The following is a 27,989-nucleotide window of genomic DNA, read 5'->3' as shown; positions in this document are numbered from 1 at the left end:
ATATATAGCTGTTCTAATACTTTTATTTAGGCAACACTGCCATAAAAGTACAAATAATTTATAAAGATCAATGTATTACAAAGGTAAAATTTAAATCATTCACACATTACAATGTAAAACTGTGCTCCGTTCTTGACCATCAGCAGGATAGAATAAAAATCAGTGTAAAAAGGTTTGTTGTGATTTGTCGCACATACAAGTCAGTCAACATTGTCCCCTGCTTAATATGGCCTTTCTTCTCATATTCCAAATTCGCCCCAGGAATTTAGCAACAGTACATGCATACAGTGGGCGGGCATCAGATCTTAAGAACACAATAATTGCATATGCCCAGTTGTTTACACAATGGCCTGACGAGGTCTAGCATATGCTGAGCAACCAGAGAACATGCGCAATGGTTTCATCAGCATTGTTACAGGGTGGGCACAGAGTAGAGTCATTTGGTGCCCATTTGCAGGTAAAGGTTCTCAAGGAGAGCGTACCCACTTTGAATTGGAAATATAATTTACTGTTCACCGGAACAGAAATAACTTCTATGAAGGATTCACAAACACCAGTGCAATTAAAGTCAAGGAACCCCCCTGCCAACCTCGATCTTGTGGGTGTGTGGGCATCGACCTACAGCACCTAGGCCCAGCATTGCTTTTTCAACTGCTCTCATGGTGGCACTGTATGGAAGACGGATACTCCGAAAGCTCCCTTAAACACAGCGTAGACAAGAGCTTCCTAATATGTGTCCGCCAGCTAATTATATTAAACCGGTCTACCTGCATAACTTCCTGCTTGGCAATGACATAATTATTAAGTTCTAGAGTGGAACATATCCTCCTTCAGAATAAAATACGGGGCAATCTTGCCTTATTGCTTATATCCCTTATCCCTATATCAAGCCACATAGGATACAAAGGAGTGCTGGGCGAAAGGCAGGCAAGATTTCTTATGAACTTATTCTCGGAGCACTTGATAAACACCGTTTGGAGCCAGACAGGGCAGATTCCACAGCTTTTGCCTCACATCTTAAAAGCCGGGACTGTTGGTTTATTGAAAGATGCACAATGCTCTTTGCACAGTATGCCAGGGATCTGCCTAGGTTTCAAAGTCCTGTTGTCCACACGTTTTATTCCAGGTCATAGTTGCGGATGTATTAATTCCTAGTAGTTAAGAGTCCACCCTCTCTAATGTTAAGCACCCAAAAGCTAAGTTCCCTTTAAAGGATTTATGCTCATTGAATAACAAACTTGGTCTTATCTGCTTTAATTTCCAGCCCTCTAGAACAGTAAAACTCCTCAAACCTGAGTAGCAGACGTAGAAGCCCACTAGGGAATTTGGAAATTAATAAGGTATTATATATACACACAGCACAACAGATGGGAAAAAATGCCATCTCCATACAGTGGTGCAGCCTCTGGCTCCCCAAGAGCTGTCACTCAAGCGTCCTCCTACCCTGTCAACAAGCCCAGAGCAGCCTGCTCCAGGACCGTAGCCACATCAGGCCCCGTCGCCACCTGCACGGCAAACCACTCCAGGCACCAGCACACTAGCGCCCCCCCCACCCGAGTGCAACTCTCCACACGGCCAGGACTGATTTTAACGGCCCTACAAACCTTCAGTTCCTGTCAGGAGGGGAAAGGTGGTTAATTTCTAATTTAGATCAGGCTCCAGAAGCAAAGCCGCTCTCTCAAGAAGACATCTTGGATAATGGCCCTCTGCCCCCCCCCCCGCACCCTCCTTATGCTCCCGCCCCTAGAGCTTTTCTGCTTTACTGTGTTTGACTGGTTGATCCGTATCAGTCTACGGCTGAAATGAAGAGACTATTTTTAAAAATTAGCTTAGATTACTGCATGGGAGTGTATCAATTGCCTCACTCTCTCTTTGAAAAACAAACACTTCGCAAATCCAATAGTTTTAATGGCCGAGACCTATTGGCATTGCTGGTGTGTTTTCATTTTTGCATTTCTTAACTTGCAATGTTCAGGTGGCTTATCTTGTAATGCAATGAGGGATTTAGTTTTTCAGCCAGGGGGAGAGAAGCATTGTTTTGTTTATGATGCAGAACGTCTTGAAAAGGATTTGGAGCAACCGCTGTTCATTTAGATCATAACTAATGTGATCATATTTTTTTCTTTTATCAGCAGCCTCAAGCATACTTTTCAGTGGAGTTAATATAGGACCAGGGTTGTTAGTGAGCAGGGCGTTGGGCACCATTGATGTGGGAGGAAGCCAGAACTTCAGACCCAGCTGTAGAAAACCCAGCAAAGGAGCTGCTTGTGCTAAATGTTCTGCAGTGTCTTGGTAATGAAGCCTACGAGGACGACAACAGTAAAACATCGTTTTTTCCCCCATTTGCATTGAGAGGTGGTGAAGCAGTGTCGAAAATCAGCAAAACTATACTGGTGATAAAAGGGAATTTTGTTTGGGTTCAATTTTAGGAAGCTCTTAGAAAACGGAGCTTGGATGACAAACTGAGGCAGGATGTCTCTGACGTTGGCTCTTTCAAGTACACATGAGTTCCTTTGGTGAATCAGGCTTCTATGGTTCAGGAGTAGAATGTTCTTGCGTTCTTCTCGCCTTCTTATTCATGGTGTTGTATAATTGCTGTTGAACGGTCTGTCACATTTATCACAAGTACATTTTCTCAACTGTTTGCTTTAGTTCATGCTGTAGCAGATATTCCTCTGTAGTGAAATTTCTGCTAAGTGATTTGCCTTGTTTATCACCAGTGACTTGTCTATTTTGTATTTATAGCTTTGTCTTCCTTGGAACACATACAGTTTAGCATCAGTGATTTCTCCCTCACCAATATCAGCTGCTATTACATGTAATGCCAGCGTATCGGCACTTACAGTCTGGCGTTTCCCATGTGGAAATAAAAACTGTTTTCACTTGAAGGCCTTGTCCCATTCAGAACATCAAAGTGGTTTCTCGCCTTTAAGTGTTAGCTGATGGATTGATAAATGCTTCTTTTTATTAATTGCCTTCCATTAAGAACACTCTTATGGTTTCTCAATAGCATACTATTGTTTCAACTGTGGTCCCGAGGTGAAAACCTGATGGGTTTTCCGATGGTTTGACAGAGCAGACCTTTGTCTGTAAGCTTTTCCACATTCAGAACATTTATATGGCTTCTCGCCAGTATGTATTCGCTGATGCTCTGCTAAAAACAGTTTTATCTTGAAAGCTTTGCCACATTCAGGACATAGATACGGTTTCTCACCAGTGTGGGTTCTCTGATGATATGAAAAATCAGTCTTTTGTCTGAAAGCTTTGTCACACTCTGTACACTTATATGGTTTCTCGCCAGTGTGTGTTCGCTCATGTACTGATAACTGGTGTTTTGTAACGAACGCTCGGTCACATTCAGAACATTTATACGGCTTCTCACCAGTGTGTATTCGCTCATGCTTTGATAAATGTTCCTTTTTTTTGAATGCCCTTTCACATTCAGAACATTTATACGGCCTCTCACCAGTGTGAATGTTCTGGTGTCTTAATAAATGAGGCCTTTGCCTGAAAGCTTTGTCACATTCAGAACATTTAAATGGCTTCTCACCAGTATGTGTTCGAAGATGAATTGTTAAAAGCCGTTTTAGACCAAAAGCTTTGTCACATTCAGTACATTTAAATGGTTTCTCACCAGTATGTGTTCGGAGATGAATTGATAAAAGCGGTTTTAGACCGAAAGCTTTGTCACATTCGTGGCATTTATATGGTTTCTCACCGGTATGTGTTCGCTGATGGATTAATAAACGTTCATTTGTCTTGTATGCCCTGTAACACTCAGAACATTCATATGGCTTCTCATTTGTGTGAATTCTCTGATGGACTAGTAAATGATGCCTTACTGCAAAACCCTTAAAACATTCAGAACAGTTATTTGATTTTTCACCAGCGTAATCTTTACGGTGGAGTCTTACTTCCTCCATTTTGTGGCGCAGATCATAAAATGTTCATCTTTCATTAAAATAATCCTTGTTTAATTCAATGCATTTGTATTATAACTTCTGCCATTATCTCTTTATTTTTCAGTATTTTGATGTTCTGTGAAGGTTTAGTCATTCAATACATTTATGTGGCCTGTTTACTTAGAACTTCACCGTAGACTCCAACTCCACTTCCTGTTCGAGTTTTGCTATAAACATACCTATATCAGCTCTTTGGTATGCAGTGCCAGTGGCCGCCAGGAAGAGGTTCTTTGCATTAGAAGCGGTGTGCACCTTCATGAGAAACACATGATCTTTGGTAAATTAAAATATTCAGTTTCTCTTTATTTTCAGGCTTGGTATCTCAAGGATGAGGCTCTAGTTTCAGATGTCTGAGAAGTGTCTCCTCCGATCCTAGATTTCACTGAAGATTTCCTTGTTCAGTGTTTTTACATCTTTTGGCACAGAGGACTTCGTTACTAGCATGGATGTCTTTTTTTACTTTCTTTCTGTGTTTCGATCACCTGTCAGAATGAAAAAAGAAATCTGGCATTAGTGCTGCATGAGCAAAACAAATAGGGGAATCATTGGAAACCCCGTAACAGACTTATCAGCAAAAAATTAATGTATACATAAACTATGACTGTGGGCCCGAGTAAGAGTTTGGTGGGCGGATAGACACTCTGGTCACAAACCTGAAAGGTATCTGGTCCACCTTACATAAGTGCATTATGATATAATGAAGTAATAATAAGAGAGACAGGATATAAGCAGGTATTCCATTGCAAACATGACTATCTCCTGTCTCTCTTATTATTACTTCATTATATCATAATGCACTTATATAAGGTGGACCAGATACCTTTCAGGTTTGTAACCAGAGTGTCCATCCACCCACCAAACTCTAACTCGGGCCCACAGTCATAGTTTATGTATGCATTAAATGTTTGCTGATAAGTCTGTTACAGGGTCCTAGTGATTTATGCTCTGGTTAGCGATAAGAGAAATGCCCTAAAATTTAAGGAAACCAAAATCAATTTAAATCGGTCCAGCAGAATTTACACACACTGACAAATGTCACCCTGATGCACAATTCCTCGTATGGATGAATTTCATGTTTTGTTGGGATTTTCCACTGACTGCTATACCTTAATTTTCTTTGGTAGATCGGACATCTAATTAACAAAACCATTTTCACAGTGACTGAAAACACTGAAAATATTCCTCACCTAAGAAACTGCCAATTAGGCTAAATGTTTGAATGTCTAAGTTTGAAAGGTGCACTAATATAACCCTTAACGATAGTGCTGATTCCATGTCTCTTCTGGGTATTTATAAAATGCAAATCTATACCTCACAATAGCGGAAGAATGTACCAAAGTGTTGAATAAGGAGGACAATCGGTACTACTAGGAATAGAACTCCCTAACCACTGGACTCTCATGGGAAGACAACTGGCTGAGGCTTGGACTTATGCCGCAGAAGGGAACAGGGTGGGACCCCCATGTAAAAAGAATTGTATGCCATGCCCACACTTCCTTTTCTTGCAACTCTGCAGTATACAATTACAACATCTGCATGCCACCAATTCTTGCTCCAACTCCTCTTGTGCATATTAGTAGCAGTGGAACACCGAATGTTCAATAGACAAGCACGGAACAAGAAAGCAGTGTAGAAGTTTCACTAATATTACACATCCTTCCTTACGAATACCCCCCCCCCCCCAAAAAAAAAATCCTTCGGCAAGCTGTCCTCAATACCTGATCCCTAATAGATATTCTCAATTATAGGGAAAAGCTTTCTACACATGACCCCCACTTAAAGCACTCAAACTATTCCTAATGTACTAAATTATTTACAAATGAATTCCTCAAACTTCTTTGAGGCAAATATGACTCTTCTGAACCTGCTCACCTTACCTCTCTTGTTGAGATTCATTTGAGTTTCCACTCGCATGCAGTTCGGTTTCAGAAATTCTCTGATATCAAGAACCCAACAGTACCATATTCTCCTGAAGAGCCAAGCATTCAACGTGCTACTACATCTTCTCCTTGCGTTCACACCATCCATACACGTATGGAGGTTCTTTACCAGCCCAATCAATGATACCAACTGCCAGACATTTATATTGCATGCATGGACTTGTCAAAGGATGTTAACAAGGCCTATGCATTGCTTGGGGGCTGGTCAACCTTCTCACATTAGATGATCTGTGTCTAAATCGGGACCTACCCACCAGTACAATTTCTTAGCTCTGGTCTTCACAATGTCATCCTCATGGCTCATCTACAAATCATACTGCCCAAGACCACCCAGAGTAAGTCTTTCCATTTCATAAACAACCATCCATTCCCCCGTTCAAAAATTACTCATTTGCCAGACTACCCAATTTTCTTATTTTTTTTATGATGTCAATTCCTCATTCAAAGGAATAGTTACCTCGGACAAGACTTTTTCCTCCACATAGTCTTACATCCTTTTCATAGTAATAGCACTTTGCCCTTTGTTGCACAACCAGGCAACTTGACATTCATCTAGCCGGTCACTGACACTCCTTCTTTGGTAATGGTATCCTAAATCTGCAACTACGTTCTCATCCCTGGACACATACTCAACTCTGTATAGTATCGAAGGCTCATAGACAGTCTGCCATGGGTGCAGAAGCATTCTGCATGCTACCTGTTTTAAGGAGATAATACTATGTTATGTTGATTTGTAGAGAGCAGCTGCACACCCTCGAGAGTATCAAGGCCCTGTGTAGGGCAGGCCTGAGGGTGGAGGAGCGAATGCTGGTTTTGTCTGGAAGAGCCATTTCTTAAGGGTTCTTTTTAAAGTCCATGAGGGAGGGTGAGGTTCTGAGGTGTTTTGGAAGGTTGTTCCAGCTCTTGGCTGTGAGGCATGAGAAGGAGTGGCCACCTCTTCTGTGCTCTTGCCTGGGACGCAGAACAAAAGGTGCCTGGTGGCTTGGCAGAAGTTGAGGCAAGCTGGACTTGAGTTGTGAAGAGCTTTGTAGGTGTGAATGAGTAGCTTGAACTTACATCTTCTTTGACTGGCAGCCAGTGGAGAATGTTGAAGTGTGGATAGATGTGGTTATTTCATGGGATGTTCAGTGGAGTTTGGCAGTATTTTGGGTGATTTGGAGTAGGTAGAGAACATGGGCTCAGATTCTGATGTAGAGGGCATTCCTGCAGTCAAGTCTACTTAACAGAAACTCTTTCCTCCAAATAAGCTGGTAGAATTGTTCCAAACCCTTTATATGCAGACCAATGTCTCTTGCTCAATTAATAAACAACTTCCTTCTGATGGAGAAAGTGTCATGTGAATGCTACCGCCACTCCTGTTCAGCTTTATTCTTTTTACGTAAGCTCTGTTACTACACCCTTTATGCTAGCATCCATTGTAACTATACTTTGGACCGCAAATGTCCTTTATATGAAATTAAGCTACCTGCCACTCTTGACTAAACACATTTGGACTTCCGCTTCATTAACAGCCTCATTCAGTGGGTCTTCTCTATACCATGATGTACATATTTTGAATAATTTTATCCATGTCAAGGAAGGATCTTAAGTTGTCCTCGTCTTCAGGAGCTGAAGCATCCTTTATTGCCTCCAGACTTCTCAGATTTGAATATTCCCTCATCACTCACTTCTTGCTAAAAGTTGCTCAGTGCTTTTGTTCCTTCTTGGACCTTCAAAACATATCTAAATGTTTGCCACGTTTAATTTTCCCATAGTTAGAATATCATCCTGAAACAAATAGATCATGGTTAGCTTTTGAAAATCAGCTGTAGTCAAGACTAAGCCCAAAGTAATGTGCTTCAATTAAAGACTAACGCGCTCATTGACGATCTAATGGGGTGGGCCTGCAATAATCAGTAAATAGATGGCACAAATTCGGACTGTTACCTTAAACATTTTTGAGGCTGCTGAGTTACTCTGTTTGAATCCGGAGGTTTCTTCTTCTTCTTGTTCATATACAGGTATCTTAGTTAATCCTCCCGCAGTTCATACCCACGACTGAGCTCTTTGGGTTTAAAATGTCTCCCACCATTAACATAGTTGACTTCTAATTTTATAGTCCTGAGGGACTTTAACATATGGGCTGATTGAACTGCTAGACAGAATCACACCAAATTTAGCAGAAAGCTAGCTCTTGGTCCAGAAAGTATGTTTTTGTTTCGTGGAAATCCGTTCAGCAGTTTTTCAGATATTAAAAGAAAATCAAATTAATGGTCTAACGGAACACCAGAGCCACCCAATTTGCCCAGTATTAACCAATGGCGGAAGTGGACACAGTATAACTGTTCAATCCTACACCGTGTACCATGGTCAAACTTCACAGCATTGAAAAGGCGAACGCCGAAACGCGTCTGCTGTTTACAAATTAAGCCTGTAATGATCCTGCGAGTGCTCCAACTGTGTCTGAGTTGCTGTGCAGCAAGAGTGAGGTCCCATCCTCTCCATATGGAGACAGCACCCGCCCAGAGTGAGTTATCACGTGCATGATGGTCGGTGAAGTCCGATATTTTCCCCCAAATTGATGCGCTACATATTTCGTGCAATTCAAGGCTGTGAATCCAGGGTTGTGGTCTGGTGCTGAATAGTACTGGTAAGTGCAACTGTTTTACCAATAAAAAAAAGTGTTGGGGAAAGCTTCTCTGTGCTAGAGTGCGATTCGTCTGTTGGAAATTCCCCACGAGCTTGATATTATATATTACCTACACGCGGTTGCCAGTAGGTAGTTACAGTTAGGACCTAGTTTCCAAAGGAAACTCATTTTTTGTTTTCCCAATAACTTTGGCGCCGGTTGACGAATCTTCTTGAAATTTTCAAAACTTATGGCCCACTCAGGTCAGCTCCTATCTTGAAATTTTCGGGGTGATTCGCCAAGCGAGGGGCCGAGAAAATAGGGGGGGTCCCAAAACGTGTTTTCTCCATGTTATTTTCCATAGGAAACTTTAGACACGGCTACAGCCCGAACTGCTGAACGGAATTACACCAAATTTGGCAAAAGGTATTCCTTGGTTCAGAAAGAGCCCTTTTTGTTAAATGGTGTAAATCCATAAAGTAGTTCCTGAGAAAAGAAAAAAAAAAGTGGTCAAAAATTGCATTTCCCATAGGAAACTTTAGACACTGTTACAGCTGGAACTGCTGAACGGAATGACACCAAATTTGGCAAAAGGTATCCCTTGGTTCAGAAAGAGCCCTTTTTAGGTTTCGCCTGGCGTGGGCTGCGCACATGTGCAGTCTCGCTGGCAAGATTTAATGATTTTCGGTATTTTCTGTAAAGGGCATTAAGCCCCGCCCCTCTGTTCTATTGGCCGGCGTCACCGTTTATGCTAAACGGTGGCCAGCCATTGGAAAAGAGGTGTTTGTGACGTTTTTGTTTGGCTTTTTGAGCCGTCCCATTTGGACGGGTTCGTCTGCCTTCCGTGCGTCGTGAAAGCTTTCTTATCTTTATGGGGCCATGTGTTTCAAACACATGCCCCATAAAGACAACGAAAGCTTTCACAACAGACGAAAGTGAAAGCAGACTGTGCTTGTATATACCATCTGACCGGTCCCTGTTAGTTGGCAGGTATGCCCTGACCCTAATAGTTTTAGGGTGTTTAGTTTGACACTGTTTTTCACCCATCATTTATTAATAGTGTTGGAAGTTAAAGTAGGAGCGCGCGCTGAATTTGTGTAACAAATGTAATCGTTCCGAATAACCTTCCCGTTAGCTAAGTAAAAACTGGAAAGTTCCTTGAGGATCTAGGACCTGTCAGAAGCCACTAATTTGAGTGCCAGTTGTAGACACTCGCATACGCTTCTCTAGCCCCTCAAAAAGCACAATTTAAACAGCAATACTTTCAAATGTAGGTGGTCTCATTCTGCCCACTTGGTTTGAAAAGTGTGGCATCAGTCTGGTGCCTGTTCCTAATGTTTAGAGAAACAGCTGCTTCAGCCATAGTGAACAGGTGGTGTAAAAACACAATGACAACCCTGCACCCCCAACCAGGCAGGGGTTATCGAACACGGGCTCATCTCAAGTCTTCGCTCAGAAGATATCAAAATCCTGCTTGTCTCCGCTTCACTGTCTGCCGAATCATGAAAGAGTGTTTTACTGTCTACGAGTAAAACGCTTCATTCCGAGCTGCTCCGGAAGAGATGGCTACTCCGCCCCGGAAGAGCTCTCTGGCGTCCCAGAAGTAAATTATCCAGCCGCAATTGTGCCGGCATTTTCTAACGTATGGTATGCCTGTGATGGTGTGTTGCTTCCTCTCTTCGGTTGTGTTGGAAAAATAGTCTGCCCTCGTCCTTGAAACCGATAATCTCAGTGTGGCTTTCTTCGTATCAAGATCTTGTTTCGTTTTCAGTGAAGCCGTTCAGTGTTCATATTAAAGCATACCCTGGGAACTGCTATGCGAGGTATTCTTTGAAGCCTCCTGCGCAAAGACGTTCAGTCTATTTAATATGGTATGCAAATTGTTTAAGAAAGAGCAAGCACTCCTACTAAAATCATACATGCCAATATTCAGTGGCAGCTGGCGACGTTTAAAGAGTGCATGTTGTGGATGAGTTTTAAGTAGCAGTCAACAAAAGGAGGGAGCGCAACCAACATAAGGATAGGTTCAGGGGTTTCCCCCCTGAAAAATATTTGAAGAAAAGAGGGGGGAAAATTGCATTCTTAAAAGCAAATTTTTTTTAATACGGAAATTTGTGAAAAGCCAGGTTTATATAATGGAAGTATGAATGTGGTGTCTTGAAATATTTAAAGCATTAAGGATTGCCCCTTATTATACTGCAATAAATATGTTAAACAGCTCCTGCCTGCCTTAACTAGTCCCTCTGGGCGAGTTCAGTTTGTTAGGGGTGTTTATGACAGGGCAGTTTTGAGCAGTCTGGAGCTGAGCGCCTATCAGTGGTTGATAAAGGTGTTCACAAAACAGATATATTCAATCCTTGGCTTCTCAGCAGAGCACCTTAAAAATGGTAATGTGCCAATTGTGGGATCGCACATAATGGAGGTCGTACAGCTGTTAAAATATGCTCAGCAAGAAAGAACCGGAGAATGCAGTGCTCACAGGCAGGGCACAAGTCCTAAAACAGGCATTGGCATAGCCAATAGGTCTCGCCTTTGGGACCTTATAAGTGTTTAGCCATGCAACACTTGATGTTGTTGCACCAAGGATATTGTACTGGACAACTAAACACTTAAAAAGGTCCCAAAGGCGAGACCTATTGGCTATGCCCATGCTTGTTGTTAAATGGTGTAAATCCGTTCAGTAGTTCCTGAGAATTTTTTTTAAAAGGTGGTCGAAAAATGCATTTCCCATAGGAAACTTTAGACACGGCTACAGCTGGAACTGCTGAACGGAATTACACCAAATTTGGCAAAAAGGTAGTGCTTGCTTCAGAAAGCATCCTTTTTTAGGTCTCGCTGAGTCAGCGCGCATGCGCTGCTCGGAGAGACTTTAGTAGGTGAGTTTTCAAAGTGCTGCTGGCTGGCGACAAGCTTGCGTTCACGCCAGCCTTCAGCGCCATCTGTCTTTCCTCTTGCTTGCTCCCTGCCTCCGCCCCTGCCCCGCCTTCGCGCTCACAAGCGTTCGGGATTCTCCCAAGTACAAATAACCTAGCCTCGCTCTGGTGGGACATTTCTATAACTGGTCCACTGTACAGTGATGTTAGTGCTTCCAGTCAGAAGCCTTGTGTGTGTGCATGCGTGCACCTGTGTGTTGTGTGTGCGTGAGTTCGTGAGAGTGTTTTCAAACCTCACTCCGCCCCAGAGCTCCAAGCACAGTTCAATTTCTGCCCATTGATGGTACACTGGTAAGTTAGGACACAGGCAAAATGCTGGGCCAGCAGGGGTGAGGGAACCAAAGGCACCAGGCTTCTGTTTCACGAGGCAATGTACGCTCCAGCATTTTTACAAACATCATCCACGCCGTCACATACATATTTACCGTAGAGAGCCCAGCAGGGATTAGGGCTGGTCAATCCGCCAGGCTTTTGAAGTGAAACGTTGGGAAAGGGATAATTGCAGTAATGCATGAAGCACCAGTCCCCTCGTAATTTGTTAAAACACCATAATCTCTTTTAGGCGGCATCTGCTTGCACATGTTCAGACACATCTAAACACAGGAAAACACCATTAGGATTTCAAAGCGTTTTTTCTTTATTATTGCTGCATTTTCGCTTTTTTTTTTTTTTTTTTTTACAGATATATTGTTATAAAACACTTGTAACTTCCCAGTAGGATGTACGAGCTTTTGAATTTGGGCACATCAAGGTGGGAGCAAATGTCCTGAATACTGCTTAACATTTTTTGAAGAAAAAAAACTTTGTGCGATTGCGTGCCTTAAGAATGCACCAGCGAAAATACGCAATATGATCTCCAAGCTATCGGAGCTTCCTGGATGGTCTTTTGGATATACTCCACATTTCTACCCACCACGTGCCTCCAACATGGTTTTAAAGTGTGCACAACTCTGCAAACTAAGACAGAAGTGGGGTGGGCTGGCCTGTGGATGGGATAGTGCGGGTGGAGACATCTCTGAGAATATCTGTTATTCTGAAAGTGTGGTGGGCTCTTGGCAGAGTTGGATAGTTAGATGTGGCCTGGCTCCACATTTCATCCTTGTGAGGTTGATAACAAATAAGATTGGGTAACACATATAAAAATGTATGGAGGATTGCTGTGCGGGATAATGCATGTGAGGTTAGAATGTTAGCAGATTCCTGGCTCAAAATTCCGTTAATATATCTTATATCTTAAAATTCCGTTTTACTGAGTTTAATGACTACCAATCAGCATAAATGTGGGAAATACTGAACTGTGGGGATTTAAAACGAGGCCTAAGAAAAGCCTGTGTGCCTGGGACAAAGTCGACAGCTGAGGCACGAGCACAAATCAAAAGCTCATCTTTCTTTTTCAACATAAGAAAATGACCATTGAAATGATCACATTTAAAGTATGCATTTTAGTGACGAGTGAGTGCCTCTCAAAGGTGTTGTGTGGCGGAGGAGACAGTCAGTGACCGGCCAGGCAACCTCGTCCCATACCTGTCGGTTATTCAAAGCTACTCCCCCCCATAGACCAGTGGATCGGACATAGCAGTACTAGTGCACGCACTGGGTCCCTGAGAGCTCTGCGGGTGTCGCCCTCTACACCAGGGACTCGCACACAGCCGTCAGGGAGTCCGAGGCTGTGCATGGAGCTCAGTCCCGTGTCCGAGTCCTCGTCGTGCCCCTCTGGGCTACTTTTGCACAGGTCCTGTCCCTCCTCAGCCCATACCTCCAGAATGTCCATGGGTGTCCGTGTCCTCCAGGTCGCTGCCTCCCTCCGGGACCTCTGTCCTGGGGCACTCCTCGCTGCCCCTCACCTCCAGGGCAGCCACGCCGGCCAGCAACCGGCGCAGCTCCTGCACCTTGTCCTCCCACACCTGCTGGCTGCGTCTCAGGTAGCCCCGGATGGTGCAGCAGGTGTAGTGACACTGGGGTCGAAAGCTCTAGGAGCCTCTCTAACCGCCAACTATTGCAATATTTTACTACTAAACAGGCAGTCACAAGTGCTCTACAACATAGCTTAAAGACATTAACAAAGCCAATAGCTCTGGCAAAACACTTATAGGGTCCCAAAGGCGAGACCTATTGACTATGCCAATGCTTGTTTTAAATGGTGTAAATCCGTTCAGTAGTTTTTGAAATATTAAAGGGGGGGAAAAAACAATATATGTAGGCGGAGCCTATCCCCCGAGCAGGAGCTTGGCTCTAATTGGCTGCCAACAGTTCCAACCAGGAACTGTTGGCAGCCATCTTGTGCCTCGCCTCGAGAGAAAATACATCCAGTCTCCCCACAAAGAGCCGTGTTTTTGGCTTATTTAATAGGCGGTGCTACACCACATTTGGCAAAAAGGTAGCCCTTGGTTCAGAAAGAGCCCTTTTTGTTAAATGGTGTAAATCCGTTCAGTAGTTCCTGAGAAATTACAAAAAAAGTGGTCGAAAAATGCATTTCCCATAGGAAGCTTTAGACACGGCTACAGCTGGAACTGCTGAACGGAATTACACCAAGTTTGGCAAGAAGGTAGTGCTTGCTTCAGAAAGCATCTTTTTTTTTTTTTAAATGGTGTAAATCCGTTCAGTAGTTTGAGATGTTAAAGGGAAATAAAACTATATATGTGGGCGGAGCCTAACCCCCCCCGAGCACGAGCTTGGCTAATTGGCTGCCAACAGTTCCAACCAGGAACTGTTGACAGCCATCTTGTGCCCCGCATCGAGAGAAAATACATCCAGTCTCCCCACAAAGAGCCGTGTTTTTGGCTTATTTAATAGGCGGTGCTACACCACATTTGGCAAAAAGGTAGCCCTTGGTTCAGAAAGAGCCCTTTTTGTTAAATGGTGTAAATCCGTTCAGTAGTTCCTGAGAAATTACAAAAAAAGTGGTCGAAAAATGCATTTCCCATAGGAAGCTTTAGACACGGCTACAGCTGGAACTGCTGAACGGAATTACACCAAGTTTGGCAAGAAGGTAGTGCTTGCTTCAGAAAGCATCTTTTTTTTTTTTTAAATGGTGTAAATCCGTTCAGTAGTTTGAGATGTTAAAGGGAAATAAAACTATATATGTGGGCGGAGCCTAACCCCCCCCCGAGCACGAGCTTGGCTAATTGGCTGCCAACAGTTCCAACCAGGAACTGTTGACAGCCATCTTGTGCCCCGCATCGAGAGAAAATACATTAAGTCTCCCCACAAAGAGCCGCGTTTTTGGCTTATTTAATAGGCGGTGCCCAACCCGCCTATATATATTTGAAAAACCGAAGCGGGAGCCCACCTCGCCGGTTTGTGCCCCCCTGATGGCGGGGAGTTGCAGCCTGCAGCTGGAGTAATCTGCCTGAAGTGGGAGCGCAGCCAAGGCCGGGATGTCTTCGCCAGCGGTCACACAAAGCAACCGGCTGCCCGCATGGCGCAGAGTGAGACCATAGAAGACTACACTGGCCAGAAAGATAGAAGCATAGCAGAGCTGCCTGCATAAGATCGCCAAACGTGTGAGAGGCCTGGCAAGGAAGAGGAGGGTGGAGGTATCGCTCAGCACCACTGCTTGAGGCCGAGTTGCAGCAGAGAAATGGCAGCAGCAGGCCCGCTGAAGACACCTAAAAAAGGTAGCGTTGAGCGATTGCAGGCAGCTTTAGCGTGGCACACAGCCCCATGCCGGCCCTACAAACATTCCCTACACCAGCGACCCCAGACCTGCATGGAAAGGACCACTGTGCCAGTTTCAGTATTGCGGGAATTCCCCACTCGACACAGTATAGCAGCGCACACCCGCCAATACTGGCATCAATCGCAGACCCAAGGTGCTTGATACTGTATGCACATAGCTGTAGTCATCGCCCAGTCCAGGGCTACCACCTGCTCCTTTAGCCTCTGGCTATGCTTTACCTGGGTTGCTGGGGCTTTAGTAGGTAGCAGTTTTACATTAAGGCTGATACGGCCGTTCCTTCCCCTTTGTTACCACCTCCCTCCCGTTGTTTCACAGCATCGGCATGGTGAAACCTATGCCTCCAGAAACGCTCTACAGTATCGGGTAGGTTGGGTGGGTGCATGCCCTGCTGGCTTTACTATGGGGGGGGGTGGAGGGGTCAGTGGACAATCGCCCATGTTTTGTCTGGAGAAACCTTGGGTTTCACTACACGGTGTTTCATGCCAGGCAGAGACAGTCTCACTTGCCTGCTCAGTCTTGTTTCCCCCCCATATGGCTCTGCGTTAGTCAGCTCTGCACCCCTGTGGTTTATGTTGTGCTTTCTGTGCCTGAGGTGATTGCTCAATCACCTGTGAGTTTATTCTGTAGCTCGCCTTACATACAGAGTAGTGTCCAGACAAATGGGTGGATTTAAGGCTTGCGTTTGGGTGTTAGTGAAATGCGCCACATTAAAATCACTGAGGAAGTTTCTTATGTTACCCTCTTGTGCTCATCAAGTTCTCACGGTGGGCCCTCGGATTAAGCTTTTGCTGCCGCCCACCAGCATTACTGAATCTTCTCACACTTCTCAGCAGTGCAGGTCAAGCTCCTTGCACTGCCCACTAGTGCGCATCCAGCTTCAGACTGCTCAGGACTGTGTACCTGATTTCTCACATTGCCAACTTCGCTTGCTACCCTTTAGTGCACGCGTAGCTTGCCACCCTGCCCACAAGAGAGACACCCAGCTTTTCACCCTTCCTACTTGTGAACATATAGCATCTTGTGCTGCCAACCAGCAGTCATCCAGGCATTACCTCTGCTCACAGGTGAACATTGAAATTCTCTCTCTGCCAACAGCTCACACTAAACTATTCCCACGGGTTTTAGGCTTTTCCACGTTCAGTGCTCTGAACAGAAGTAATAAACTGTTTATATGGAGACACAAAACTGTAACAGGTAAGAACGGCACCATGGTAAATTTTGAGGCACAAAAACGAGAATTCACCAAAATGTAGCACACACACACACATATTCACTGAAAAAACTATAGGTTTCAGGCACGTTATAGTTGGAAATTAGCATTTAAAAAAACATTGAAATACACTGAAAAAAACCATAGGTTTCAGGGATGTTATAGTTAGTTAGACATTTCACTCATACAAAACCATAGAAATCCCCCCGGTATAGTTAGTTCAGCTAACTATAACTCGCGCCCCCGCAATGCACTGCTGATGACGTCACATATTACATCATTCATGACATGGTCGATGACATCACTGATGGTCATCCATGTAAAAATCTGAAGCACCTCCTCACACCCTAATATAACTTTTGATACACCGTCTCCAAAATACAGAATACTATTTTTGAAACCATAGACACACCAATACCACTTACTACATATTTACTCACTGGTTTGTAGGTCTACACACACACACACACACACACTCATTCACCCATACAATCACTCATTCAGGCAGTCACTCATCAATACAACACTATCATGTACACTCATACACCTACACAGACACTCACATACCAGCACTCATCCAGAGTTACTCACACACCTAGTCAGTCATGCAAAGAATCAATCACACTTATTTACTGACCTACAGAGTTACACACACACACACACACCAGATAACTTATTCAAAACAGAAACAAAGACAATTACTCTCTTATACAATCACGGATACAAGTACACACTCATCTATACAGCCACTCTCACAATCACTGACTCTCACATATAGTCATTTATATACTCCAACTCTCACATACACTGCCTTTTACATATGTAGTTACTTGGACATGCACCAATAAGACATCCATACTCTCAGTAACACACCCATAAACACACTGACCCACCCATACAGCTGTTTCCACGTGCACTATTGAACCCATACACACAGTGAATCAATCACTCAAACATGCATGCACAGTCACATACCTCCCACACACACTCAGGCACCCATACAAATACTCTGGCAACCAATCAATAACCCATATGGACACTTATGTAGCTACTAACCAACCCATGGAGGAGCTTATACAACAGCAGACAGACTGATACAGACATTCTCACGGTTTAGTCACAAACCCATGTATTCAATAAGACATATGTAATAACTCACTTAAACAGTCAGTGACACACCAACTAAATCCTCCATCCAGACACTTAAACACCCACTCATTCTTCAATACACCTTGGTGTGTGTATATCTATATATAAATAAAATACATATTTAAGCTTTATAGAAACACACATTGACTGGATGATGTCATCAGTGATGTCATTTGAGATATCAGTGATGTCACTGACCATGTCGTGAATGATGTAATATGTGACGTCATCAGCAGTGCATTGTAGGGGTGTGAGTTATAGTTAGCTGAACTAACTATAACGGGGGAATTTCTATGGTTTTGTACGAGTGAAATGTCCAACTAACTATAACGTCCCTGAAGCCTATGTTTTTTTCAGTGAATTTCTAAGGTTTTTTAAATGCTAATTTCTAACTATAACGTGCCTGAAACCTTTGGTTTTTTCAGATTATATATATATATATATATATATATATATATATGTATTGAAAAGCTGGGGCACACCTCAACGCCACGGAAGGAGAATGGCGGTTGTGAAGTGATTTCACCTCACACTGGGCGGGATGCATGGCCATACCTGCCCCCGCCGACTGGATTCCGGTGCACGGAGGTTGATGTGGTTCGGGGACCCAGGGGAGCGCTTGATAGACATCGCAGCAGGACATTGGTTTCGGAATCGCCTCTGTTTGTTCAGCACGCAGCATGACCATTTTGGCATTACAATACCGCCCTGCATCACCTACCTGAAAGCCAACAGCATTCTGGGAACAGTAGTTCACTTCTATCTCGTGAGCTACCATCCGTGAGCAGATACACCTGGTTGGGGGTGGAGCAGACGCTGTCCAATAACAACAGAGCGGGGCATATTTCTATTGTGACTGCGAAACCACCTGAACACTGCTTGGGCACTGAGGAAGGCCGTCAGGCCGAAATGCATTTGCCGTAAATAGAGTGTTACCCTGGATCTTCCCTGTTTGGCCTCTGCTCTTTTCGTGAGGAGGGAGTTCATGGTGATATATACAAGATAATACATATTCTCATTCACTGAAAAAAATAAATATAGGTTTCAGGGACGTTATAGTTCGAAATTAGCATTGGAAACATCTTAGAAATTCACTGAAAATACCAAGGGTTAGAGGGACATTTCACTTGTACAAAAACCAGAGAAATTCGGCCATTATAGTTAGTTGAGCTAACTATAACTCGCACCCCCGCAGTGCACTGCTGATGAGATCACATATTACATCATTTACGACATGGTCAGTGACATCACTCATGACATCATCCAGTGACTGGGTTTCTGTAAAGTTTCTTAATATGATATATATATATATTCAAAGTTTGACCTGAAGCTTGAAGACGCCACTCCACAAAGGACAGTTCGGCAGAACTCTTTATTTCCAAACCGGCTTTCACATCCCGAATGCTTCAGCAATCCCTTGCGCGTTTCGGAGCTGCTGCTCCTTCGTCTGAGGGACGCCTGACAGTCACGGGTCTCCGCAGCATGCACTGGCACCGATTTGCATAATCTTTTTATTGCCCTCCGGTGGGCCAGGCGGCAGCCTGGCCGTGGAAGATTGCACCGCCAAAGAATTTCAGGTCTGCAGGTTTCAAACTACTTGAATTCCTACAAGCAGCACGAAGGATTTGCTAAGCACAGACCGGGCTCATGTTCTGAGGCCCACTGGAGGCCTTGTCAAACATTCATAATAGCCAGCTGGCAGTCGATGGGAACCCACTGGAGGGAAAGAATTGCGCAGCGCGCACTACAAATCCCAGGATGCAATAATGAAGACACTCACCTATGAGGCCCACCGGAGGGCAATAAAAAGATTATGCAAATCGGTGCAAGTGCATGCTGCGGAGACCCGTGACTGTCAGGCTTCCCTCAGATGACGGAGCAGCAGCTCCGAAACGCGTAAGGGATTACTGAAGTATTTGGGATGTGAAAGCCGGTTTGGAAATAAAGAGTTCTGCCGAACTGTCCTTTGTGGAGTGGCGTCTTCAAGCTTCAGGGCAAACTTTGAATCTATATATATATATATATATTCACTGAAAAAACCATAGGTTTCACACATGTTATAGTTAGCTGTAGATTTTACTGATAAAAAACCAATGAAATTCCCCCGTTATAGTTACTGTAGGCAACTATAACTCACGCGACCGTAATCCTCTGCTGATGCTAATACTGTATTTAGACACTTATTTGCCCATGTCTTCTTCCATTAAATTTTAGCTATACATATATTACAAATATCTTTTTTCATAAAGACACATATGTCATCAGCAGAGGATTACGGTCGCGTGAGTTATAGTTGCCTACAGTAACTATAACGGGGGAATTTCATTGGTTTTTTATCAGTAAAATCTACAGCTAACTATAACATGTGTGAAACCTATGGTTTTTTCAGTGAATTTGCAAGGTTTTTTAAATGCTAATTCCTAACTATAACGTGTGTGAAACCTATGGTTTTTTCAGTGAATTTAAACGGTTTTTAAAATGCTAACTTACTTTACGCCATTCGTGGCGTGCGCGCCCAGTTAACGCAGTTCGTTCCGTGCGCGCACGGTGCGCGAAGTGAGCACGCGGTGCGCTTCGGGCACCATTTGCACATGGGGTGGGGAGAGTATGGATACTTTTTAAAAAAAAAAAAAATTTTACCGTACGCGTACGGTAAGCGTAATCGGCGATTTTTCGAAAAAAAAAAAAAATTTTTTTGGCCTTGTGGGTTGTTTGGGGGCCCGTATATCATTGCTGGGTGATTATTATCTCAATATACTGCCCCTTTACACATTTTCAATTATGCTGCCACACTCTGAGTGCGAGAGAGAAAATGGCGGCCACCGCTTCCTGGTTTCGGCCGATTCGAATGTTTACTAAGATCTAAGAGCCAATCAGAATCGCGCTCGCGCACGTCACCGTACGCGTACGGTAAGCGCACCGTAAGCGCACCGTAAGCTGGCTCAGATATATATATTGATTTAAAGGCTATTTTCTCAGAATCTACTGAACAGATTTACACCAAACCTACGAAAGGCACTTCCTTGACCTGAGGACTACCTCTCTGCCAAATTTCAAGTAATTCTGTTCAGCCGTTCGGGCTGTAGCTGTGTCTAAAGGTCCTATGGAAAAATGCATGGGAAAAACGCGTTTTGGGACCCCCCTTTTATCTCAGCCCCCACTTGACGAATCCCCCCGAGACTTTCAGGGTAGGAGCGGAGCGTAGCGCCCCACCTATTTTGAAAAATTCACGAGGATTCGTTGACCGGCGCAAAAGTTATTCAAAATAGAATGTTGCGGATTTCCTATGGAAACGTGGTCCTAACTATAACTACCTACTGGCGACCGCCAGTAGGTAATATATATATATATATATATATATATATATATATATATATATATATGGTCCGCCGAAACGCGTCTTGGGTTGAAGCGTTCTTGATGGAATAAAGAATCTTTGAAATATCCCACGGTGTCAGTGCCTGTTCGTAACGAAGACAAGCAGGATTGGACTAATATATATATATATATATATATATATATATATATACACACACACACACACACACACACACACACACACACACACACACACCAAGGTGTATTGAAGAATGAGTGGGTGTATATTGTCAGAATGGATGATTTAGTAGGTGCGTGACTGACTGTACAAGTGAGTGAATAAACGTGTCTTACTGAATGCATGGGTTAGTGACTAAACTGTGTGAATGTATCAGTCTGTCAGTTGGTGTGTAAGCGGTTGCATGGGTTGGTGAGTAGCTACATGAGTGTCTATATGGGTTATTGTTTGGTTGTCTGAGTATCTGTATGGGTGCCTGAGTGTTTGTGTGGGTGGGTAAGGGGTGTGTGCCTGTGCATAGATGTGAGCGGGTGATTCACTGGGTGTATGGGTTCAAGAGTGCATTTGTGAATGACTGTATGGGTGGGTGTGTGTATGGGTGTGTTGGTGAGTGAATGGCTGTCTCAGTGTTACATGTTTGAGTAACTACAAATGTGACAGGCAGTATACGTGAGTGTTGGAGTATATAAAGGAGCTTGTGAGAGTGAGTGATTGTGAGAGTGGCTGTAAGGATGAGTGTGTGCTTGTATCAGTGATTGCATAAGAGTAAGTATGTGTTAGTATCTTTATGAATAAGTGAGGTGGTGTGTGTATAACTGTATAGGTGAGTAAATGAGTGTGATTGGTTATTTGCATGACTGGGTGTGCGAGTCTGTATAGGTGTATGAGTGCATATGATAGTGTTGTATTGATGAGTGGCTTAATGTAGGAGTGACTGTATAGGTGGATGTGTGTGTAGACCTGCGAATCAGTGTGTATGTAGTAACTGGTATTGGTGTGTCTATGGTTTCGAAAATTGTAGTCTGTATTTGAGAGTGGGTGTATCAAAGGTTATATTAGGGTGTGAGGAGGTGCATCAGATTATCACGTGGATGATGTCATTTGAGAGATCATCAGTGATGTCACTGACCATGTCATGAATGATGTAATATGTGACATCATCAGCAGTGCATTGCGGGGGTGCGAGTTATAGTTAGCTCAACTAACAATAATGGCCGAACTTCTCTGGTTTTGTACGTGTGACATGTCCAACTAACTCTAATGTCCCTGTAACCTTTGGTTTTTTCAGTGAATTTGAGGTTTTTTAAATGATAATTTCTAACTATAACGTGCCTGAAACCTATGGTTTTATCAGTGAATTTTAAAGTTTTTTTAAATGCTAATTTCTCACTACAACGTCCCTGAAACCTATTTTTTTCAGTGAATTTCTAAGGTTATTGAAATGAAAATGTCCAACTACAACATCTCTGAAACCTGTGTTTTTTTCCAGTAAATTTCCAAGGTTTTTTAAATGCTAATTTCTAACTATGCCAGAGGTAGGACATGTGCAGAAAGAAGCAAGAGAAATGCAGAAAGAGGCAACAGAAGTCCAGAAAGAGGAAGAAAGATGCAGAAAGAACCAACAGAGGTGCAGAAAGAGGCCTTGTAGCAAAGTCATCCTGTGTCCTGCCAGCCCCCACCTTTTTGCTGACTGGTACTGGTGGTAACTGGCTCTTACTGACCCTGGGCTCTGCCTAACCAGGCCTGAAGCAAGTACTATGCTGAAAGACACTTATAATACAGTGAAAACACCTATGTACACTACGGTACACTATGGGTTGGGGTACCCCTGTGATTGGCACAACCTCCCCTGTAAGGCCCTAGTACATAATCGGGCAGGGGGATTAACACTACCTCTAAGTCCCTGCATATAATAGGGCATGGCAGTTTAGAGGCCAGCAGCCCTTTTCTGCACATGATTGAATGTGTGCACTGCTGAGCCTGAGGTCAGTTTAAAAGAAGCAAGAGCAGTAAAAAAAAACAAAAAAAAACAAAAGAAAAAAACACACACACACACCAGAGGTGCACAAGGAGGCTAGAGGGGGACATAAATAAGCAAAAGAGCAGAAACAAGTAAGAGAGAGGAGGAAAGAAGCAAGAGCGGTGTAGAAATAACCAACAGGGGTGCAGAAAGAAGTAAGAAAGGTGCTGAAAGAAGCATGGGAAGTGCAGAAAGAGGCAAGTGAGATGCATTAAGAGGCAAAAGTGGGGCAAAAACAGGGAAGACAAGTGCAGAAAGACAACCGGGGAGCAGAAAGAAGCATGGGAAATGCAGAATGAAGCAACAGAGGTGCTGAAAGAGGCACGAGAGGCGCGCAAGGAGGCAAGAGTGATTTGCACACCATTAGTACCAATTTAACACCCACATTTAGCAATGACAGGAGACCATTCTAGGTTTGCAAAGGGTCTTCCACCACGCTTTAACACTCGTCGCTACATTTTTGTGTCCTGAAGACCTCAGGACTAAAGTGGACTTCATCCCCCGAGCAGCAGTGCACCAGAGTGGTGTAAAAAGGGGGTGTGGCCTCAGACCACTCTTGGCAATCCAGCTGTGTGGGGCTTACTGGGAGGTACCTGGTGGGCTAGTTGGCCCCAGGGACCCTCAGGATTCAAGGGGACGTAATCCCCCAACTTAGAAAGCACCAGGAGTTAAAATAGGATTTGGGCAGCTGGCCCACCCGTGGGCATAATTTTATAGAAGCTTGAGAGACAGTACACCTTTTTTTGGTCGGGAATCTTTGTGATCTTGCAGCAAAAGTTTTTAAAACAAAACTGCTTTTTGGCCCCATTGTAGTGTATAACAAAATTACACTGCAACTCAAATATACTTGCTAAACTCCCATTAGGTGAACAGAAAGTGCATTCAAAGCATTTTCAGGTAACTTTTTACATTAAAGTTAATTCGCACTACGTTTTGAACTCCTATCGAACGCGCTTTCTGTTCATCCAAAGGAACTTTAGCAAAGATTCCTGAAGTGCTAATGAACTTCAATGTAAAAAAACTGCGTAAAATTGCATTGGACGCAGATTGAGGAAGCTAGCCATTCATCTCCAAACCTATCCATTCATCCCCCCCTTTCACTTATCCATCCAGCCAGCCACACTTTCTCTTTATCCTTTCCCTCATCCATCCGTTTATCCTTTAACCCATCCTTTCTCTTATCCATCAATTAATCACAGGCTTGTAAAGCACGACTACTTACCCGTAAGGGTTTCAAGGTGCTGTGGGCGGTGGGTTAGGGCAAGAGCTGCAAGTCTGTCGAGGGACTGTGGTTCAGCTGAAGAGCCAGGTCTTGAGATCCTCCCTGAATTGAGGCAGTGACAGTGATTGACTAAGTTGGAGAGGCAGTGTGTTCCTGGGCTTCGCTGAGAGGTAGGAGAGGGATCTTCCTCCGGCTGTGGTCTTGCAGATACGTGGGACGGTAGCCAGGGCCACTTGGGCAGAGCGGCGATCTCTGGTTGGTGCGTGGAATGTGAGACGGTGGTTGAGGTATGCAGGTCCTGTGTTGCATATGTGAGGAGCTTGAAGGTGATCCTTTTGTAGACTGGAAGCCTGTGGAGATCTCCGGAGGTGGCTGGTGATGTGGCTGCGGTGGGGGATGTTGAGGAGGAGTCTGGCTGAGGCGTTCTGCAGTTTCTTGAGGAGTTTCTGGGTTATGCTGGCATAGAGTGTGTTGCAGTAATCAATTCTGTTGCTTACAAGTGCCTAGATGACCATATTTCTGCACGTGGTGGGGGATCTACTTTAAGATCTTTAGGAGCAGGGGTAGTGTGTGGAAGCAGGATGAGGAGAAGGCGTTGATCTGCCGGCTCATGGTGAGCCAGGCGTCCAGGATGATGCAGAGGTTCCACGCGTTGTCCGTTGTTGTGGGGCAGGTTCTAGGTGCTGAGGGCCAACAGGAATGGTTCCAGGCAGAGGGGTGAAGACCATGATGAGGACTTCAGTCTTCTCCGAATTGAGCTTGAGGCAGCTGTTCTTCATCCAGTCGTGAAGGTTGTTCTTGGCGACTGTTGCTTTGTTGCCGGGGAGAAAATCAGATGGGTGTTGTTGGTGTGGGTGATGGGGTTACTGATAATGGCTGCAAGCGGGACCATCCATTTCGATTTCATCCATTCATCACTCTTTCACTTATCTATCCATTCTTTCCTTCATTCACACGAACACCCATCCTTTCACTCATTTGTCCATCCACCCTTTCACTCTATCAATGCACCCTTTCATTCTTCTGTCCATTCATCCTTTCACTCATCCAGCCTTCAATCCACTGTTTCACTCGATCCTCCCTTTCACTCTTACGTCCAACCTTTCACTGTTCCGCTCATCCACCAGTTCGCTCAGCCATGCATCCTTTCATTCAGCCATTCATTCACTGTTTCATCCATCCACTCATCCAGCCTTAGATCCACCATTTTAGTCCATCCTCCCGTAGTCAGCCATCCACTCTTCCACGTATCTATCCAGTCATCCATTCATTTACCCTTTCATTCATCCATCTACCCTTTAACTCATCCGTCCATCTATCCATGCATCCACGGAGCCATCCACCCATCCATCCATCCTTTCACTCATCCATCCACCCATCAGTTATCCCATCCAGCCATGCATTCAGCAGGGGGTTCACAGTCATGCCTTATACGCTTGGCAGTTCGGGCTGGACTGTTCCCATGAGGCACAGGGTCAGACTGATTTGCACATGACCAGGTCTAAACTGGGGTGGTGGAGTGGGCTAAAAGAATGATGATGGATTAAACCCAGATCAGTTGACTGGGGATGTGTGTTTGATTAGCTCAAGCGTTCCGTCCATCGTCCCCTTTGGTATCGCTATGACTGTGACATGGCGCTGTTGTTCCTCTTTTTGCACTTTTTTATGTGCCACGAGTTCGGCCCCAGACTTCTGGGCGCTTTATAGGCACACCAGTCCCATTACAAAAGGTCTGGGGTCTTTTAGGCACTGGGAGGTTCCATGATCTGCCCAGAATCACAGGTTTGAGAGCCCACGCCGGGACTGGGCCCTGGCCCCCACTCCCATTAAGGGCTGCGTGTGCTGGAGGCTTCAGGGCAGGTCTGTGTGGGAGGGGCTGCCCCCGCTCTGCTGTGACCGTGGAGGGGCCTTGGAGGATGGATACTGAGGCCTCACACACAGGCTAGGGTGACCAACCGTCCGTAAATTTCACGGACCGTCCGTAATTGGGACCTCAAGTCCGTTAGGATCCCTTTTACGGACGCCTTTTGTCCGTAATTTTGGGCCTTTCAGGGAACAGAGTGTTCCCCTGCGAGAGGCCTCCGCTCCCTGATGGGGCCGCCTCGCACTCCTCTGAGCACAAGAGCAGCCCCCCGCCCATTGTCATTCCGTGTGGGTCTGATTGCCACATACAGAATGACAATGGGTCAGTCTGGGCTGGCACAGCATGTGGTGGCCTCCTCCAGCCTCGGTCCAGGGCAGTGCATTCTGTCACCTGGAAGTGCAAAAACGCCCGAGCTGCTGCTACCTGAGAATCCAGTTAACTAAAGGAAGGCGGTGAAAGAAGTTCAAAGGAAAGGATTATAGTTCTCTCCGAGTCTCATCGGTTTAAACTGAAGCATTTTCAATATTATATTCAAGGAAGCCAAGGTTGCTGCTTTTTTATTTTATGCAACTAACAACCATTGACAAAGCCAATAGTTCTGGCTTGTTGTAGGTGTAACGTTACTTGTTCTAGGTGTAACCTTACTTGTTTTCTTATATAACTTGGTACAATGACAGAAGCAAAACAAATACCAGTCGGGCTGCACGTTATACTAAGCACAGAGTTTTAGCTTAGATTTTTTAAGTCACACCCTTAATTACAACAAACATCCCCTTTGGAGAGACCCCCCAGCTTTTTTCATCCCACTTAAAGCCCTAGAAACAACACCATGTAAATGGTTGGATGGGTGGAAGAGTGGATGGTTGAGTGTATGGATGGATAGATTGGGTGAAAGGATGGATGAAATGATGGATGGAAGGAAGGAAGGATACGTGATGGATAGGTTTGTAAATGGTTGAATATGGACATGGATGGGCACACAGATGGAAGGACAGAATGAGACTGAATGATGGATGAAAGTATGATTACACATTGTAATCCCCATTATTTTAAGCAGCATTTCCTATACATTGACTTTCACATTTATATGAGTCGGTCTCTAAATAATGTGTGTGATGTAACTCACTCTGACACCCTGCCGTACATACGTCAATGAGTAGCACTATAAAATAAATTAAATACACATGACGGAGGGTCTATTTGAAGATGAGGGGCACCATTGGAGTGTGGTAGCATGGCCCGACTGGCCGGACCGGGCATTGGGCGATTCCCTGCGAGCTGGAAAGGTGGGGTGGGGGCGGTTTTGTTTCCACAAAGAGACCTGTACATTTGCTTCAAGCTTCGCGCAAACTGAAAAACCATGAAGTTCACAATCGTCTCAGCCCAATACAAAACTTGTATTTAAGTGTTTGTCTATTTACTTACTTCTATACTATTGCGCAATCTTCTTTGTCCTGAATTTTTGTCCTGAATTTTGACCCTTTGTCCTGAATTTTTACACTCACTGTCCTGAATTTGTACCCATGCCAGTTGGTCACCCTAACACAGGCGGGGGCCCGGGCTGTGCTGGGAGAGAGCGAGCGCTGCACCCCCCCACAGAGAGGGGCCCCCGCGCACCGGAGCGGCAGGGGGCTTCAGGGGAGTCTGCCCCCCTCCAAAGGCAAGTTTAGTCTTTGCATCTGCCCCCCCCCCTCCTCCCTGGGCGGGGAGGTCAAAGACCCCGCTCTTAAAACTTCAGTTGTAGGAGGATGGAAACAGCGCCTACTACAGCTGTCGAGGCGCTGAGGCCTCTGATGTGACCGGGGAGGGGCCCTGGGGGGGGGGGGGGGGGCGGGATGCCGGCCCGCGCTGCACCGAAGGAGAAATACAAGGACACTAATATTATTATATTGTTTATCTCACGGGGGTCCGGCCGCAGCACATGCATCGAGCCACTCATCCACCTACCGGCCGCGGGGTCGGCCTCGCGTCCGAGGCTCCCTCTGCTCCCTCCGGGGCTCCTCCGCGTCCCGCTGCTGTTCGAGGCTCTCACCGCTCTCTTCCGGGTCGAAGCCTCAGGGCCGAG

General features: G+C 44.7%; 1 pseudogene across 1 annotated transcript; it reads right to left on the bottom strand.

Moving 5' to 3' along the window:
* Positions 1-7: 7 nt before the first annotated feature.
* Positions 8-27,989, bottom strand: LOC146813627 (uncharacterized; annotated as a pseudogene). The gene is made up of 3 exons (XR_014962880.1): positions 27,872-27,989; positions 11,869-12,036; positions 8-4,444 (listed from the first exon to the last, which is right to left on the bottom strand). The product of XR_014962880.1 is annotated as an uncharacterized LOC146813627 (transcript).

This window comes from Triturus cristatus, chromosome 6 (assembly GCF_964204655.1).
Source record: "Triturus cristatus chromosome 6, aTriCri1.1, whole genome shotgun sequence".
NCBI classification, from domain to species: domain Eukaryota; kingdom Metazoa; phylum Chordata; class Amphibia; order Caudata; family Salamandridae; genus Triturus; species Triturus cristatus.
Note: the sequence above shows the minus strand (reverse complement) of the source record. Positions and strands in the feature narration are given on the sequence as shown.